General features: G+C 37.2%; 1 protein-coding gene across 8 annotated transcripts in view; it reads right to left on the bottom strand.

The window, feature by feature from the left end:
• ARL15 (ARF like GTPase 15) overlaps positions 1–20,637 on the bottom strand; it is a 225,568-nt gene that overhangs the window by 29,749 nt on the left and 175,182 nt on the right. The gene's annotated exons all lie outside the window — the stretch shown is intronic.

Here is a 20,637-nt window from a genome sequence, read left to right as displayed (position 1 = left end):
CTACTCACAACTTTGCTGGCTGCTAGTCAGAGTCTCTTGCTGTTGACAGGTGTTTCCTTAATAGCTACAAGCAATACAGCAAAGTTGATCCGTAGACTAAAAAACAATAAAGACTTGAAGCACTGCTAGCTGACCTGAACACATGTCAGGAAATATGGGAAAAGCTCTTCATCTGGGACAAGTGAGGAGAAAAGCACAGTGGAGGTCATACCTCAGACAACAACAGTCTTGTTCCAATCCAGAGATCTGTGGTCCTTTAACACTACAAGCTACCTGGCTCTTTAATGGCAGCAGCCTTCTCCTTTCAAAGGTAAAAATAATTTGGTGCTAATGACAACAGAAGTTTAAGGTCTGGCTTACAAAGCAACTAAATACCATGGGTCACAAAGTAAACTCAAGCAATGGACTGCAAGCCAGAAGGAAGGGCTGGCTGTTTGCTGCAGCTGGTGGCTCTTCCGGCTTCCCTATTGGAGAATCAGGATGAGACCTTGTCCACCCCAGGACTACTGAGGGATGCAGAAAGGAAAGCGCAACACAGCCAGCAGACCGAAACCAGACAGCTACTGTGCTACCCAAGCAATTATTTCTGCGTACTGGCTTTCTTTATCTATAGGCAGGTATCTCAGAGGAGCTTATTTTCTCTTTTGAAGGCCCTGGTGCTCCAAAGCAAAGACTGTGAAAATGACTGCTGAGTCTCAGTAAGTACCTTAAATGCTGTGATAATGAAGGAAGAATTGTTCACAAAGACCGTATCCTCCCCTGCTCCCTTTGAGGGCAAATAGAAGTTCAATTGCAACCATTCACGTGGGAAGCTCAGCCAGGTTATGCTTGCTTACAAACTGCTCATGCAACAGCAATATGGCTGAGTGCAAAAGCTCCCAACTAAGAATAAAGAGCTCTCAGATGAAAAGAGAGAAATGTCAACCTAAGAGACTGGGCTTCTTCTGGTGGGAATATCCCCATGGAAACTCTCAGAAATCTCATATGTGAGACCACATCTTTTTTAACTAAGGAGGCTCACGTAAAATATTGCACAGAAAAAACCTATATAAACATACATAGAAACTGCATGAAAAGAATACCAGCTGCAAATGAACAAATCAACTGTCTTAAAAAACTGAGCTACAGATACAAAGGCCAACATTTTTTACTTATTCCAAGCTCCAAATATTCATTGTCCCATTTGTCAAAGTTCTTTGCATTTTATATCTCTTTCCAGACTCAAACGAAGTGCCTACTGAGTCTTTGATTGACAATATTTAACATAGGAAAGTTCTCTCAAGTTGCGTATCGAGAAAAGAGAACTGGGAGAACATACAATAAGGAACCACTCAAAAATGCTAGGTTTCACTGATTTATTGGGCATTAGACAAAAATTCTGTAACAAAGGCACTCAGAGCAGCATTCAATTACTTCAACCATATACTTCTCTGTGCATTGCCTTGCACATCCTCCCAAACTGATCCTATTCCGTTCTCCAAGAATCACTAGCAAAGACTAGGATTAAGTAAAACACTAAGCAAAATTCCCATATTCAATAAGGCTTTTAAGCACATGCTGAGCTTCAAGTATTTAAACTGTCCCATTAGTAGTTAAAAAGACATGGAAGAGCTTTAAGGACCAGAGATGGGAACCTTATCATCTCTCAAAGTAAGTCCCTGTTTAAGAGCTTTGCTGAATCAAGGCTTAAACACTAAGGAGTATTACTAACGGCTGATCCCCAAAAGAATCCTTGCTGAATCTTACTCTTTTCCCTGACCACAGAAGTATCTGCATATACTTCAGCCTGCCTGATCGCCCATTATTGGCTCTCCATACTTGGTACTAAGTGACGAACACCTTTCACAGACACTGCAGAGGAAGGTGCAGAAAGAAGGTGACATCCAGGAATGTCAACAGCACAGTATCACGACTGATATTAATTTTTCACCAATATGGAATGCCAAAAATAGTCAGGAATTAATTTAGGCCAGATTTTTCAAATGAGATGCCTATAGTTAGATTCCTAACCCATATTTGAATGCTGACCTGAGCACTGGCCAGTCTTCAGAGGTGTTGAGAGCTTGCAAAGCTCAGGGTTTCAGAACTTCAACATCACTGAAACATCAAGCCATTTGTTGAAGTACCTAAATATAAATTATGTAACATAACTTTAGGCTGGACTGACTTGCTTTAAGATTTTGTTGATGAGCAAATTAAAATTTGTCACTACTTTATTCTAATGAAATGACCAATGGAAGCACCCAAAACCATGTGGTGACTTTCTGTTTTACAGCAGTATGCAGCCCCAGCATTGCAGCTACCTGAAACCAAATTTCAGTAGCTAGAAAGCCACTTTAAAAAGTATTCTCTACAGCTAGTTTTCAACATGGAAACAGAAAAATAAGTACTGACATTCTTTGTAATACACAATTTTGAATCATTTTTTCCTCTCAATTGAGGTTTTTTTTGGGAATATGATTGTAAATCATTCAGGCAAAGAAAACATTTCCATAGATGGCCAAATCACCCCACAGCTGAAATGCATCCACACAAAAACTAAAAATAAAACAGAATTATGCATCCAACTAACGTAAGTGTTATCTATTACAAAGAGCAAAAAGAATGCAGCTCACACTGAACACAAACCATAGCATGCTTAAAAGGGAGACCACACCATCCTACATGCTACCAACCGATAATGTAAGACCAACAATTACAACTAAAAAAACCGATTATACACGCTTAGACGCAGGTCCACGCAGGACTTGAGTATAACTGGTCACTGGCATTTGCTGTTGATGAAAAAGATTAGCAGAGAAACAGAAACCTACAGAGAGAAATGTGCCCGAAGCGTAAGCCCTCTCTCCCACATACCACCAAGATCCTATCTCACGTACTCATGGAAGCCACGCACACAGGGCAGAACCTTAGTACAGGTTCCAAAAAAGCAAATGAACTGTTTCTCAAAATAATTCATTGAACAATCGGAAGCCAGAGAATTCATTTCTATGGAAGACAAAACCTCTTCTCAGTGTGGCAACACTGACAACAAAAAATCATCCACCCGCAATCACCTATGCCTGACACAACGTCAGGATGATTCTGTAATCAGATGAAATTGCAGCAGGATGAAAGGGTATAGAGAGGTGAGAACATTAAAAACAATGTAGCTACTGTAGGCATACTCTCAGATATCTTTCTATACATGTATCTAGATATTAAAAAAACCTGCCCTATTACTTCAGGAAGGAGAGTGTTTTTCTTCTTCATACACAAATGCACATCTATCTGCATAAAAACAGCTTCTCATAGAGCTAAGACGGAAAATTCTCTTCCTCCTACAATTCCCTTTTTCACTCCCAGATGTCATATTATACATAATACCAACTTACACATATGTATAGAGGAATAAATGACTTCATATACTGTTGTATCAGAAGACACCTGGAATGTTTGTAATATTCCTAATAAATTGCCAATTTTAGGATAGCCCACATACTTGAGCATTTGCTTCACTTCCATCTGCCAAAAAATGTAATACGATGAGTGTTTGGTGCCTAGGATTATTTCTTGCTTCTTATTTGTAACTGGAATTACTAAACATTTTATCAGGAGAAAATGCACTTTAAAACATAACTTATGGTGAGAAGCAACTTCTTCAGTGTTTTTCACCACATCTGTTTCCTGTTACACAAGCCGTACACAGTATGTCACAAATGGACAAAGCTCACTGAAGGAAAATTAGACATCTAAAACCAAATACAACCACATCAGACTGATCTAGTTAAATCAGACTGCATGTTGTAATTTTTTTCCCCAGCTAATATTCTAAGTGTCTACATTTCCCTCAGTGAAACTACCTACCTACACATGAACATGGGTACTTCAAAGGGAGTATATTTCCCCCACACGAAGTACAACCAAACTGTGAAACTCACTGCCACAGAACACTATGCATGCCAGAAGTATAAATACATTCACCAATTAAGTTGAGAAATTCATGGAAGAAGCATTCTTTTAGGTAGAAAGGTGTGAATGCAACCCGCACAGTTAGGAAATCCCTAAAGGGTACTAGAAACTGGGAGAGGATAACTGGGAGGGTGAAGCATCGCTGTATACCTCAAGTGTTCTTACACTGGCACAATGGAAGTCCAGGCGAACCATGGTCAGAAAGGGGCACTGGAAAAAATTAGCCTTTGGTGTGACCCAGTGCAGCAGCTCTTACACTCTTCATGTGAGCAGCATTTCCAGTCTTGCAATTCCAAATTAAAGCTTTTATCTGAAACACAATCTAATTTATGCCATTTTAACTTGTGCATCATACATACACCTTTTATATATTAACTGCAAAGTAATGCTAATCAGAGCGATGAACTGACTAGTGAAGCCAATGTACAGATGACTATGTGAACCTCACTGTCACTCTGTATACTCATGCTTCACCACTAGCAACTCTGTATACCTGTGTTGCTCACCTATGTACAATACCTATATTAACATAGTATAGGAATACAAACAAAGTGTGGGGAAAATGAAATGAGGATTAATGCAAATCAGTAAGAATGTTACCAAATTAAGAAAGTTGCTCTAAATTTTGATCGATAAAAAAGACTTAAAATATACCCAATTAAATGTAAAACACATTGCATTGTCTTGCAAATCAAAACACCCATATTGTACCTATATTCATAAAATGTGAGTGCTAATCATCTTCCAAAACAAATAATTATTTAGAATTATTTTTAAAATCCTTTCAATAATCAGAAGTCACCTTTGCCACAATGCAAGTCCATGATGAGATGTTTCTATAAATACAAAAAACCCCACACACTTTCTGAATACAGGAAGTGATGCTAAAGTATCTGAGGAGATGATAGAATCATTAAGGTTGGAAAAGACCTCTAAGATCATCGAGTCCAACCGTCAACCCAACACCACCATGCCCACTACACCATGTCCCTAAACGCCTCATCTACACGTCTTTTAAATACTTCCAGGGATGGTGACTCCACCACTTCCCTGAGCAGCCTGTTCCAAGGCCTGACCACTCTTTCAGTGAAGAAATTTCTCCTAGTGCCCAGTCTAAACCTGCCTTGGCGCAACCTGAGGCCATTTCTTCTCGTCCTATCGCTTGTTACTTGGCAGAAGAGACCAACACCCACCTCGCTACAACCTCTGGGCTCGGCCGTCCAGCCAGTCTTTCACCCAGCGAAGGAAGTCTTTGGATGTGGCAACACAGAAAAACTCTCAGTCCGAGAGCAAAACACCCTGGAATATGGGCAATTCCTGTTACTCAACTGCATCAGACATCAGCTCCCATAAACAAGAAAATACAACTAAAATTTCCTATGTAGTATTTGAATATAAATTCAACCCTTGTAAAATCAGATTCAAAAAAACTAATTATTTCTGAACAAGATTATGCTAGATGGTAGGAGGGGAGTACAGTTTTGATTAACAATAAAAAGTAATTCTTTTAAAAGAGCAAAAAGTTAACCAAACCAACATCACATAGCAAATGTTCCTGTGGGGCTACACTCCTCTCATAGTCTAATGTAAATAAGGACAAACATCCATATAACAAAACAGAGCTGGGAATCAGAAGTTGTGACTTTGGTTTTCAAATTTTAAGAGGAAAAATAAGGTAAAATGTGAAAGAATGGAATGGCATTAAAGGTCTGTCTTCTTCTTTTTAAACAAGGGAGCAAACCAACTACATGATGTCCTGAAATAAAAATTAAAGAGAGATTAAAAATCATTAGTGAAAATATTAATCCATGGAAGCCAACTGCAGATTTCTACCAACACAATTTAATTATAAAAATTCCAAAAGGACTGGGAGGCTAAAACATCAAGATGTATAAAAATCCCTGTGCTTCAGGGGAAGATTGCAAGGTTGAGCCAAAAGAAGTGATATTGTGATAGGGTGCAGTTCATTTATGAGTGCTTTTGCAGGGAAGGAGGAAACATTCCTCAGGTATAAACCACTAGCAGTTAGGCTGCTACACGATTAGAAGTGGCAGCTTCTAGGTTTCTATCACATACCATTCTGTCTTGTATTATTAATGTTACTTTGGTTAAAAACAATAGTAGTATGTGCTTTAACCTTGTACTCTGGATAGTTGCCTGTTGGACTTGACTTTCAGAGACTTTCTGAGTGCAGGATATTCAGCATAGTGTGAAAGACCATAAATAGTTTAAACATCACTTGAAGCTACCAAAAGATATCCACAGCTGAGCTACAAACCAAAGTGGTGGAACTCATGCACACAACACACCCTTGGCAGCCAGCAAAGTTCAGACCTCCCAAACTTCCTGGTTGTTTTTCCTCTCGCTTTGGGTATATAAAAAAAAGGAAAACAAACCAAAATGTTTTAAATTTACAGACTGCTGTTGGATTTCTTAGCAGTCAGCCCTGGGTCAGTTATGGGATTATTTTCACACGATGGATAACAGAAGTAAACTGAATTTATGTAAAGCATTATGTAAGAATCCAGACAAAATCTTATCTTGTTTTCACCAACAACAAGCTTGGAATCAACCAGATTATAAACATTAAGGTATTAAAAAAAAAGCCATGTGATTTTACTTTGGATCTCAGTAAGGAGTGAGTGAGTGCCAAAAGGCTCGCTTTGCAGGAGGTATCCTTGCAAGACTGAAGCACAGGATTGCTCACCACATTCCTTGACCATATGTCCCCCGGGTTCCAATTCTTTTCTAGTTTTGGTTGGTGCATGGGCACAAAAACTTCAGGAGACTGAAAATCTGTGGCTGGTAGAGATGTTCAGGGATAGTGAGGGTGCCATGGGGGCAAGTATTGATCGATCTCTCATATTACTAAATTTTTTGTACATTAACCTTATGCATTGACAGAAGGAAACAAAAAGTCCTATTAACATTCCAAAAGTAAGAGCAACCAGGAATGTATGTCCTTTCTATTGCACAGAAGTGTTTCTATATTCGGATGATTTAACGCAAAACAAAATACACATTGACCAAAATATTAGCTCCAGGTGGACATAAGTGGTTGAGCAAAACTCTTGTTCTTATCAAGCAGTCTTAAAATGGTGTTAAGAATCCACATCTTTCCCCTGGCATATTTCCATGCTTTTTAACCTCTTCCCATAACTTTCATATGGGTTTTTCAGCATAGTTTCACATCACAGATTTTGTGAATTACAAGCATTTTTTCCCTCCAGAATGACTTTTCCAAATCACACCATGAAGAGATACCTGCACAAAACAAGATCCTATTATACCACAAAATACATTTTTGAATTAAAAAGCTCAGTTAGGAATCATTACAAATGACGACCTTGATTTTTCAGGAGCACCCTTCAGGATACGGAATTAGTGAGTACTCTGTATTTTAAAAGACTGGTTATTAGTTCTGTAGATCTAACCATTGCTGTGCCATTGTGAAGTGTTTTGGATGAGTTAATTTTGCTTGGTTATTCTATTCCCAGCAAAGGCAACTAGAAACTCTATTTCCTTGTCTGTAACATGTAGATAACACTTATTTTGACCTACCTTTCAGAAGTAGGAATTACTTACATTCATCAAAATATTTGAAAACTCAAAGCCTTACAAACAAACTTGTTATTACAACTTGTGAAGAACACACCTTTTCTGAAAATGGTACGGTAGAATAAAAACCTGAATGTATAATCTTCAGCTAAACAGAATAGCTTTTCATGTACTGGAAGGAGTCAGTGGCATGTTTCAGCAATGTTCTTTCTAAAGCCTTTGTATCACCATGAAGCATATGGCTAAGAATCAACGCAATGAGATCAGACTGAAGTTCATTGAGTTACACAGTGATCTCATTTATCTTTGTTTTTGGAAGGCAAGGTTAGGTAGGCTATATTTTCACATTAACATCTGCAGAGCATTCCAAAATCCTGGCATGGCCAATGACATGTAAGTTCCAGGTCCTGTGATTTATCCTCCTCCAGTACACATAAATTAGTGTGTGTAGATGGAATCCTTTCACTTCAACTAAAGTATATAATGTAAAATAATTTTAGCTGACAGATTTTTTTCTTCACCTGTTTTTTAAAATTAATTTACAAGTCATTATGATTTTATTCAGCATTAAACCCATATATACATATATATATCCATAGACAATCTCCACTCATCTTTTTGGCATAAATTAAGACAGGAAAGAGCTGAATAGGAACTATAGTGCATTTGCTTATTACATCTCTGCATTCAACAGGCAAAGCTATACCTAATAATAAATACTGAATGAGAATAGATTGAGTGCATGTGTAGATGGTGGGTTTGATCACAAAGCACATAGGCTTTACTGAAGCTCACAGTTATGTGCTTTCATTCCTCAGTTCCTTCTATATACGGGTAGGATCTGACCTTTTCTTCAGACTGGCCAGCACTGTACAAGTTTGTTTGGTCAAATAATTTCACTGCAGCCTTTGAAACTATAGTTGAAACTAATCATAAGTATATGTAACTTGCAATGACTTTTGTTCAATTATATTCTTAATGCAATGGGTTTAATATTCAAATTGGGAAGAATGAAAGTTTGAAAAAACACGTTTGTCAAAAACTGAACTTTACCATGGTGTTCCATGCAATCCAGGGAAATAAGAGACAGCATATTATTCCACCATATTTCCCAGCAGAGTTAAACATCAAAATACCTTCCCCTGCAGTTTATACAAAGGCCAGACACAGAGCCAAATGCACAAAGTATGACATTAGCCATACTGGAGCTATTAATGGAATAAATGCAGCAGTCAAAGACCCTCTGAAGATAAAAGCATCACTCTCTCCCATCTCTGGAACTTTGCCCAAATCACAGTCATATTTTCGTATTTGTCAGCTTTTTTCCCCTGTAATCAAAGGGTTTCCTTCATAATAGTAAATAAAAATTAAGTGTTCCTTCTGTGCTTCAAAGTAAAACAGTTTCAGTAATGATGCACACAGTACAGTGTGCATCTTTCTAAGGAAAGATTTACTGCTTCAATTTCAATTTAAAAATTTGTATTGCTTCAGGGTTAAAAACAGTGGGATATGTAATCATGCAGAAAGCAATTTCTTACAAGTAAGTTGGTTGCTTTTTCTAGTATCTAGCTCTATGTTTGAGCAGGGTCATATTTATTAATTTACTAATTAATACTCAGAGAAAGAGGTTTTATAATGTAAACACATGGACTAAATCTAAGTCTTGCATAGTCGAAAATAAAATAATGTTAAAAACTTTAACTTAGAATGTTAACTAGACTTGGCCTTAAAATGCTTTCTGGAAAAGTAACTGAGCTAGAAAGGACAGTTATGTCAATCATCGATTTAACAGACTGACAGTTACGTCAGTTTTGACAATTTCTGGTATTACAGAAAATCCACAGAACTTCTGTAGAAACCTCAGCTATTATTGTTTGAACTAGAAGCAAACTTTAAGCAAGATATCTGGTCTAGTTTTAAAAATTGCAGAAGCTTTGACATAGGAACAATTCACTGCGGAACAAAGAGTTACTATATATCAGAGCATCATGCCGACAATCCGTTTACCCTGGCCCATGACAAATTCAAGATAGTTTACATCCTCTGAAACTAAGCCTATTCAAATTATTTTGTGTTTGCTGAAGGCTAAGTGTGCATGGACTATGACCATGAGTAAGCTGACATTAGCAAGTTCATATTCCATTGCAACTGGTTTTTTTCCCAAGCACTTACTGGAGTATGGGACATTATTTCTGTATTTAACTCCCTCACCATCACACTGAGGATCCCCTTCTATTCAAAATGTTCCATGTATTTACTTACAGATGACAGTACAGTCATTTCTGTTTTATTTGATTAACTAAAAGACATAGCTTCTTATCTTAACTAATGGCAAGGGATTTTACTGTATCTCAAATCAGATACTCTAACACTTGACTTTAAAAAGCTGGCTCAAGATCTGTTAGAAATGGGGACAAAAACCACTAGAAAGTATTTGGGCCTATGAAGACAATGCTTTCCTTAGCTGAATTAGGAATGGCAATTACAGTCTTTGGCATTCAAAGTAAGCCTTGCTGTCATCATTGCCCAAGGAAGTCTGCTGTCTTAAGGCAAAGCTGAAGCATCAGAGAGAAGATAGAAATGCCAATGTTACAAACCTCATCTCACTTTGTCTGTACCATGTTTCATCTTACCGTGATTGCACATCAAGTGAAATAATATGCTTAAGTGGTATTCTTCATTTTCTAACTAACCTCTCTGTTAAAAGAAAAAGAAAAAAAAAAAAGTGTTGCTGGCATATAGTAGACCTTCAAATCTCTTTTGGATTCCTTTTCCACATACTGCAACAGTGAGCTATTTTCCGTCCTCCCACTCTCACCCAGAAGCAATGTCTGCTTGTCACTTAGATAGCTGCTCATGAGAGATGTAAGTAGTAACAAGTTGTTGATTTCAATATTTTATTTATTGCCAAGAGTAGAAGCAATAAGCAAAATTCTATTTGACTACAAGCAGTCAGCAGATTAAATACCACCACAAACAAGCCTGTACCCTTTAAGTGTAACTTAACCACACCTTATAGCTCTTCTGCTTTATGCCGCAAGCCTTTACATGATGAATGCTTAATGAAGCTGCAATTTCTCTACACTGGCCTGGATATCTAGATCACTTGACATAATACAGTTGAACAGTTTCTTGCTTGCTACATCTACAATTCTTTTTATTATTAGCAAATTTGGAGTATACTTGGTGACACACTGTGACTGTGGCTATTCAAGTCGGCACATAGGCATGCTTTTCTCTAGCACACACATTTTTGGGTCCTGCAGTCTGACTCTCAGCTACAAGGATGAAAGGACTTTCCAGATCTCAGAAGACTTGCAGAACATACCCAGGTGTGTGGATGCAGGAGTCGGAGGACATGTATTACGGATTTTGAAAGGACTTATCCACTGTTACGCACCTCTTTCAATGCCAGAGCTTCTGTGAGGGAAGCGCAATGTCAGCCATCCTCATAAGCTGGGGCTATTTACAGCTACAAGTAATTATTTCTTTATAATTTCTTTAAAAGTCGTAAGTATGTCTCAGCTCTAACACAGCAAAAGATTACGTTTTTAAACTGTTAGATTTTTCCACGTTTTCCAAAAGTTGTATCAGGTAACACACGCTATTTTTGATCTGAACTCGATTCAGATCGAGTTGAATGTTCGAACGCTTCTTGTTAGGTGTGTATTTTAATACTAATTGTACATTTTAGTAATAAGCATGAACCTCCTGAGCTGAGATTCCATTCAACTACAGTGCTCTCTCTGCAGTTCACAACAATGCATTAAATAAAAACTGGTTTTACACTACCTGGACTAAAGCTAAGATCTTTAACTTTATTTGCAAAATAAATACATGACAAACCATGAATATGAGCAAAGATGTATAAAAAGTTTTCAATCTGTAGAAATTTTCTGCAGATCCAGTATGAAGGCAGATTCAGCATTGCTAGTGGCATACAACTCTCAGTGTGGTTGTAGGAAAAAAACCCCAAAGTCCACAAAATCTCTACAAGCTTTTCTAATTCCAGCCATAAATTCAGTAAGATAAAAATAAGGGCAATGAGAAAACTGAAGTGCAATATTGATGGAACATTGCCAGTCGCTGCTCTCCTCTAAATGGAGATCTTTTGTTCGAGCTCCCCCGTTGCTCACTGCTAGAATAAACTGCCTAGACAAGTTCCAAGTCTTCAGATGTTCCATAGGCCAAAGTCAATATTTTAAATACCACTCCAAGAACACCAACAGCATTATTAATTTACGCTTTTATCGTGAGTCTCGGTATATTTGTTGATTTTTTTTTTTTCTTCTTCACACCCCATTTTCCAGAGCCATGCAACAACAAGAAAAACTCACCTGTTGTATTAAATGAAAGGGGTTGTTGGAGATAGAGCCACTTAAATAAGCAGGCTACCATCTTCCTTACCAGCTTTGGGTTATGAAGGTGGGTTAAAATACAGTTCAATACAATGCATGTTGCAAATATCTAATCACAAACAGACAAAAGTCTGCACTAAACAGTGCTCTACTCTCTGTCTCCTACAAAAATACAGATGGAAAAATGTTTTTTGGCCATTGATGCTACTTGATCATTGCCAACAGCAATGAATACTTCACCAAATTTTCTGGTAGTTTTCCTTAAACTAGAACTAGTATTTTCTTTCTTTTCTTTTGATTGAGCTTCTGCCAGCCAACTTACTTTTGTGCATCAACCAGTCCTCCAAAATACAGTGACAGACTGCTCAGACCATCTTAAAAGAAAAACGCTCGTGTTGATAGGATTATGACAGCAACAAGCCTGTAGCTCTCTATTCCTGTTGGATTTTGATGCCAGGAGAGTTCCCCTAAGAGAAAAGAACTTCTTCAAACTCCCTGGGGGAATGTTTTGCAGGAAAGGAACATTTGAAATCAGATTTGTCCACGAATCAACAGAACTAAAAGACTGTTCGAATGCTATAACAAACACATGAAGTACAGCACAGCCAAGTAACTTTACTTTATAAATCATATCGTTTTCATTTCCTGAATTCATAACCACAGTGATGCAATAATGGAAACTTTTGTATGTTTGTAAGTTAGATGACCCACAATCGTTCCCTACAGTAAGCACTAGTAATTTCTGACTATTAAAATAATTGTTATATTCTATTGCTATGGTTTGCTTAACATTGTAAGCCAGTTTTCTATTTAACAAACCGTATTACATTGGCAACAAGATTTCTTACCTTAGCCAACGGTATTGGATGTGATTAATTTCTAACATTCTTTTTGGAAGTCAAAATAAACATCCACTCAATTTTCTTTGTTTGCCATCACAACATCCTAAGCAGGCTGGCCTTCTCACAAATTCATGTTGGTTGTCCCTAATTAACTTTTTTCTTTTTAAAATGTTTGAATTGCATCCAGTTAGATTCTTTCCCTTTAAACTCCCTTTCATCTAATGTTAATACCCAATTGTTATATTTCATTTAAATGACAATCCCACATTATATTTTAAATTAAACTTTCAATTAAAATAGACTGTTCAGACTTACAACAAAAGTCATTGATGTGGCAAATAACGACGAGAAAAATGAAGATACCCTTTACAAAACCCTATATACAAAGTACTGTATGATAGGATCAGATCTTAAGACACTGCCACATCTGATCAAGAAAGCTAGTATGTAAGGTTCTAGAATATTTAGAGGGATTGCTTTAGGATATTATTTTGTAATCTCTTGCTTCTTCTTAAGTTACTCTCATCTCAGTATTCTTGTGCTGGTTAGAGGTAGAAGTTAATTTGCTCTCAGCTTCTGCCTCACCTACGTAATTAGCAAAACTGCTGAAAAGATACCTTGCAGATTTTCTCAAAGAGAGTTCCTCTGAAGGAAAACAAACCTGTGCTTTTGTAGAATACACAAAGTAGCTGTGCAATGCCGGATTCTATTCTGCACACTGCTAAGTAATATTCACGCATCTGCTTCACACCTTCAATGTAGTAGCTGTTTTCCAGACACTTGAGGCAGGCAGCCTGTTACCTTTCAGATGGCAGATCAAACTAGATGTGCCATTCAAGCAAAATAACCACAGAATAGTTTGCTGGAAGTAACAACCACTATGAGGCTCAACGGATGAGACGCAATGAAGAAATTCTGTCTATACAATCTGCTTCATCCATTTCTTTCCATAATTAACTTTAATCTTTGCATCCTATGTCTCATACTTAATTTGTTTAATTGGCTGAAGTCTACAATGGCCTCCAGCTGTCTAGACCATTGAACTAAGAATGCAATCCTGCACTAGCTCAAAGTACACTGCTCCAATTTTTGCTTCCGGAGATTTACGTGAGCAGTTATTCACTCTGCTTTCTAGTTTGTCTTTGTAAGGTACTTCCTGTTCTACTTGTTTTAATTGCCTACCTTTTATTCTATCCAAGAATTACCTGACTACCAGTGTATTTACCATAAATATACATCTGTTTTGCCAACAATTAAGGTTTTTCTTGGTGTGGATCTTCCACCATTCTGTTCTTTTATTCACTCAGAAGATATATTTTATGTCCTTCCATGATATTAATTACATTATTGCGCACAGTTGCTCCAGTACAATGAAATATCTACATCCATCTTTCTCTCTTCCTCTCCCGCACGGTATTTTTTCTTTATTATGGGTGCATGACCCCACAGTGTAAGAGTAGAAAATTTCTGCATGTTTCATCTTAACTTTCCCATGCACAATCTCTGCTGGAAATTTAACGACGTTAAGTTTATTTTCTAGAGTCAGTTCTCTGTAGCACTTAAGCAAATAATCATTTAATCTAGATGTCTAAGAACTTGGTGATTTTATAACACTCGCAGTCATAGATTTTGATTTTCTCAACCAAAACACAACTTATTATAGCTCCTAAATAGTTTCATGCATTTTTCTACTTTCCAACATAGAAGATATACTTGGGCTGTGTACCTGTGGCTTGGGGTGTATGAGCCAACATTCTCAGGGCTCCATTTCACGATTTACATCAACCAATAGTTACCTTGAAATGCCAGTCCCTGAACACTTAAAAAAGGTTCTGTGATAAGGATCTAAGGCAAATTAGTTGTCTCCCTCTCTCTGTCTCCTTCCAGCGGAAAAGAGACTTGATGCACTAAACGACTTCATCTGTCTGACTCTGTCCCCCTAGTAATTTGGCAGAGGGGACATGCATCCAATATATTAAACCTCCAAGTTTCATGAAAATGAACAAGTGTGCAGAGGACTGTAATCCCATTAATGGACCCACTCTCTAAAAGAATGCAGCCCAGATCCAAGCCCTTATTAGAAGTTGGAGAATCCACAGAGGGATGTAACAGTGTACACACTTTAACTACGGAAAAGCTCCAGATAATCGTCAGATCAACCGTAAGACTCAAGTCCATTAGAAGTCTGCACCTTGTGGAACACTTCCTTCCAGGGTTTTTCTCATCTTCTCATTTTTAAGGTAGCATCTGCAGATTGCTCATCTCCCCTCTTGTTTCCAACTTTTTTGTCTGCTTATCTATATTGTTTAATAATTTGAAAGTTTATTTTCTTGGATTTGTATATCTATGAAGCGAGTCACCCTCTTGTATGTCCCTCCTTCCATTATTAAGCAGTAAAACCTCAATCAAGTTTTTAATAAGTTTTCCTTCTGCTTGTTTTTTTCCTTTTGATGATATCTGCTAGATCTCTTTACATCCTTTTTCCCCCAACTCCCCAGAAGTTTTATCTATATTTTCATACTTCCCAATTGTATTTACCAGATTTAAAATCTATCTTTACATGTCCCAGAAAGCCTATCATATTTTCTTCCAGATTATTCTTTCTATTTGATCCTACCCACTCTTCCATTATCTCCATATATTGTCAACATCTTTTGGACAGCTTGTAAAGGGATTACTCACTTTCATGACATTGTTATTTCTACTCACTTAAAAGTACAAGCTTACCACATGTTAATTGTGCAATCCTCCCCCCTTCAGTTTTAGTCATCATCATCTTCTTTCTTGGGCCTCTGCATAGAGTTATTTCCTCGTTACATTTTACATGTTCTCCTGACTAATTTTTTCAGCTAAAAAATTCAGACACTACCAGTAAATAGAAGTAACGAGACATCTCATGTCTGTTCAGGAAAAAAAAGTTCAACCTTAGTCCAATACTGTATCCAGATATAAATTATTCTAGTGAGGTGAACAAGGTGGAGAGACTATTTTTAAAAGAAATAGTTACTGCAAACATCCTGGCCCCAACAATGAAGCAAAGGTGTAAATATAAGCGCAGTTCTGAACAAGATCAACTAAAATGCATAAGAAAATCTACATAATTTATACTTGATCATTAATAACATTTGAGCATCTGTAGGAAAATTTCCAGAAGTTTACAACTTACTTTCAGAGTGTCAGTCTTTAGGTGTAATCAGTTAAAAAATAAGTAAATAAAAATAACAATAATTAAGAAAGCAAAATCCCTCCAATCGACACAAAGATGTCAGGGGACAAAGTATTGGCATCCAAAAATCTAAGTCTCTACCTTTGTATAAAAACATCACGTTTGTTCAAATTTTGGACAAATGAAAAGGTATTTGAACTGTAAAGAATCCGATGAGAAGAAAAACTGTGAAAAAGTTCAAAGTCTGACCATGGCAGTATTGGTAAAGTAGTCAATAAAATACGGACTACAAAACTCAATGTAATTTGTTCCTATGTTTTTGTGATAATTAGGAATACTGAAATAGAAGTGAAAGTAGCAGTCAACCACAGTATTTATCTCAGACTATAATGAATTAACATTTAATTTAAAACATTGCAAGAAAGAAGATATACCACTGTATCATATTAAAAAAACAAGCTTATATTCAATAGTGTTTCTGTTGACGTTATTTGGTGTGCTCATTAAATATATCTGTAATAGCACAGTTCTTCCCAAGAACAGTATCTTGCAAAGGAAGAATAGGGCTTTTAAAGTTTAAGTCTCAAAGTGAAACTATAATATTACTCCTATTTCATGTCTAAACATTAAGCCATTTAATACATGACAAATATAAAATTTGTTGCTTGATTCTAGGGAAAAAAAAAAGTGGTGGGGTAGATTTATCCGGAGATTACTTAAGTAAGCAAGAAGTACAAAATGTAAGATCTGTGGTCTGCAGCCCTATTAGGGCACTTAAGAACGGAGAAAGGAGACCTGCATTTTAAGAACACAGTTGGTGATGAGATACGAATTTCCCAAGGTTTCAAGGGAATCAAGTGGGAACAGAGCGAAGGAAGCTGCAGAAACTGAAGTTAGCATACACAAGAGTGCTCACACACTGAAAGAGCTTGCCTGCCTGTAATACCAAATCAAAAGCAGTTTCAGGACATAAAACATTGCTGGCATACAAGCCCTTATAGATCTGAATATTACTACCACACTTTGAATTTCCTTTGAATTACAGGCTGACTCCCAGCGGCTGCTTTTCAAGATTCAAAGCTTTATTCAGTTTAGATAATTTTCATATATATTTTTAAGGCATCCCCATCCCTGGGGAAAAATTGCCAAGTATATTAGTAAGTACATCATCTGGGCCCCCTACTATATGGAAATACGGATCCAGTCTAAATGGATAGTTGACTTTCTCCAGACACGTTTGGAGTCAGTCCTGAATGGTAACTAACTATTCCTGATTATGATGTTGAATAGAATGGACAGAAGTAAATCAGAAAGAGCAAAAAATTATACCACCAAGCCCAGCCCGAACAGAAAAGATAAATAGTTCAGAATTGTGTATATTCTCAGGAGCTACAGAGTACTAAATACCTATTTTTCGTTGACATTCAATGGGTATTTTCCGATTTCACAACCTGGCAATTACTTTAGACTGTGTAGGCTTTACTTAAGCTTGGACCCAACACGGTATTCTTCCCTCTTTCTCCTGAAGCCAATTTCTATTCAAAGCAACAGTATAAACCAGAAAACAGTTTCCAAATATCAGACTGGAAGAAAACAATCTGCAGTAATTATTAGTAGAATTACTTTAGTGCAGCTCAAGATAATTGCTATCAGTTTTCGTTGTTTTTGAAGAGCTGAAAGTAGCTAGGAAAACAGTATGATGCATTTTATTATGAACAGAAAGAACATAATTATCGCTCTCTAGTCCTTACAAGGGACTGTTCTGCCAAGTCTCTTTCTGTGGCTCTACAGCGGACATGAAAAGTAGGGAATAATCCTTTATCTGCTAATACCGTATCTTGATTGAAAAATATGCACATCATAATAACTCAAGGTGGTGGGTGTAGATTTTTTTCTACAGACATATAATGCCTATGGCCATCATGAGAAGCTGGCATTTAGATCTAAATCCTAAATTCTATGACATATGTTTTTATTTTGAGTTTTTCCCCCTCCCTGACTCAAAGCATTGGCAACAGAAACTGCATCAACAGATTTTTGGCATAGCCATAACAGATCCCACATTACAATAAAAAAAACCCCACCAAAAACTGTGTGTGACATTTTCTCTTTGCAACCAGTGAAAGTCCAGTGTATCAAAACATGACATGTCAGACTTCTGATATTACTGAATTGAATACGTAAAAACCCTGAAGTGTTGACGTGCTGACTAAGATTGCAGTCCATGGATTTAAGATTCAGAGAGATCATTAGATCACCTGGTTTGACAATCTGCATAACACACATGAGGCATTTCAGGCAGCACTTCAAGTAATCACTACAATGACTCGTAACTGGTAACTCAGGGACCCCGTTCACTGAGGATCCAAAAAACTGGAGCTGAAGGATACGTGCAACTCTCCTGTTTCTCGAGGTACAGTCAGATACTATTCAAAAGTAAGTGTGAGGCATGGGAAGGCTGGAAGAGAAACTGCAGGGAGAACGGAAGCAAAGTAATTTAACATACTTTTGCTAACGTTAGCATCTCAAGTCAGCTTATAGCACAAACACACACAAAGCCATGTTTTAGGTTGCCATGGTAACAAGCACCAGATTAGAAAATTTTCACCAGATTTAGTTTTTTGTTTGGGGGAAAGAAAAAAAATCATGACTGTCACGAATTCCCTGGTGTATTCTCTACATCACATAAACAGAAAGCCAGGCCACAAAACACATTTAAAGTATGGCCTTTAAAGTATGGATTATTATATGAATAATCCGTACCTTTACCCCAAAGTACTTAGCCTGACCCATAAAAAAGAGCTGTTTAGTTTCACAAACAAACTGCTATGGTATCACAAGTGTAGAAAAGGGAGAGATGAGCACATAGGTGCCTCTTTCAGTGCACACACATCAACTAGAAAACCTTCTAAGAGCTGTAAGGAAAGCAGACTAAGACAAAAGGCATATCTGAGAGAAGTGTTCTGCGTGTAGATGGCTCCTTCCATTAGCTGAAATGATGGCTTTGATCAGCAGCAAACTGCTGACTACTAGCATCTCACTAAAAGAAAAAAAGAAAAGGTGCTAAGGCCAATGTCCTCTGCCACGCATACAATTGCTTCACTGCCGCGTTTCTCAAGCTTGGTGGAAGCGCACGGCTTTTTAGCTCATCTGAGCATACGATCACACCAGGAGCCAAATACTAGGTACGCTTCCAGGGTCACAACACTAAAACCAGAAAGATGTGAAGAACAGTATTTGTCACACCACCCCAACTTACAGATTTACAATGCCAAGAAAAAAAACAGACATCCTGGTTACATTTTAGCTTTTTTAGAATATCACAAAACAAATTCTTAAGCCTTTCTAACACTCTCCAGGCAATTTTGAACCCTTTTGTGATCCCATCAGGAGTTGTGACGTCACCTAAGCGTGTTTGCGCTGTGCCAGCCGATGTGTCAATGCCCAGAGAATCTAAAACTGTTCAGAAATTTTTCTTTGTGAAAAAATACACAAAACTAAAGGCCCTAATTCACCTATATTTGCCTTTTTTTATTCACATCAAGCAACTCAAAATTCTTGGAACATCCCATTTCCTAATCAGGATTGAAAATAGCAATATTGATACTCATGCAGTATTTTAACCTCAAGTTTTAAGCTCGGAGCTTATCCAAGTGCTGTAATAACACTTTTGTCAGTTGTCCAGATTGAAATTCGTCATGTCTCTGTCAGTCCTGGACATGTTTTTCTCTTCTTTCATATAGTTTAAAAGGGAAGCACTATCATACAAGGACAGATAAAAGAAATAAAAGTTGCAAAGAAACACAGGTTGACTGGAGGACAGGTAATCATATTTACAAATAACACTGATAATTAGATTTTAAGAGTGCTGACTAACTCATAGTTAGATGCCTCTCATTTATTTGCATATTTCAGTGCTACTTTACATCTGGTAAGGGCAAGAAACTTAAGTAAGCACACAGACAAGTTAAGAAGATACACAAATGAATACCTGCACTATGGCAAGATCAGTTCAGAGGTGTAAGAAGTAGGTGATCAAGCATAATTATGTTTTCAGCATGCCTAATAAAGTGTGTATCATGACAAAAAGATACAATAAAACCTCCTACCTTGACAAATGAATTCTGCAAAATGGTAATTACTAACAAAAACTCTTATGATCAACTTTACACTTAAGGCAAAAGGACAAGACTGGAAGCTTACTTTCAATACTACATTATTAAACCTTTAAAAACCCCCAGTAATTATGTAATATAAGCAATACTTGTACCAGTTGTACCTGAAAGTATTTTCCTGATGTAGAAAGTAATTCTACAAATAGCTGAGTGGTTCCTTCTTCCTATACCATGCTCTTTAGATCAGATTTACGCCCTTTACAATCACGGGCTTAAATTCCAAGAATTCATTTTCTATGCTCTGTCATGAAATACTAGCCCACTGAAGCTAAAACTTCAATCTGAGCATTACTATCAAAAGAACTGGGATAACTTAAATTCAAAAAGGTAAAAGAGCAGACATGAAGTTTAAGGTACCAGTAATTCAAACTCAGGCTGGAATTTGACAGCTTAAGTATGATCTTTTCTTGTAGTCCATCCATCAGAGAACTTGCACCTAAAATCCCTTGCAAACTGTGTCAAGTGACTGACCTTTGGTAGCACAAATGTCAAAATGCAAACCAGGTTTGTGTTGATACCATAAAGTTAACAGGAAAAGCAATCGAAGAAAAAAAAACGTATTTTATTACAAGGGCAAGCAGATGCAA

This window comes from Calonectris borealis, chromosome Z (assembly GCF_964195595.1).
Source record: "Calonectris borealis chromosome Z, bCalBor7.hap1.2, whole genome shotgun sequence".
In the NCBI taxonomy this organism is placed as follows: domain Eukaryota; kingdom Metazoa; phylum Chordata; class Aves; order Procellariiformes; family Procellariidae; genus Calonectris; species Calonectris borealis.
Note: the sequence above shows the minus strand (reverse complement) of the source record. Positions and strands in the feature narration are given on the sequence as shown.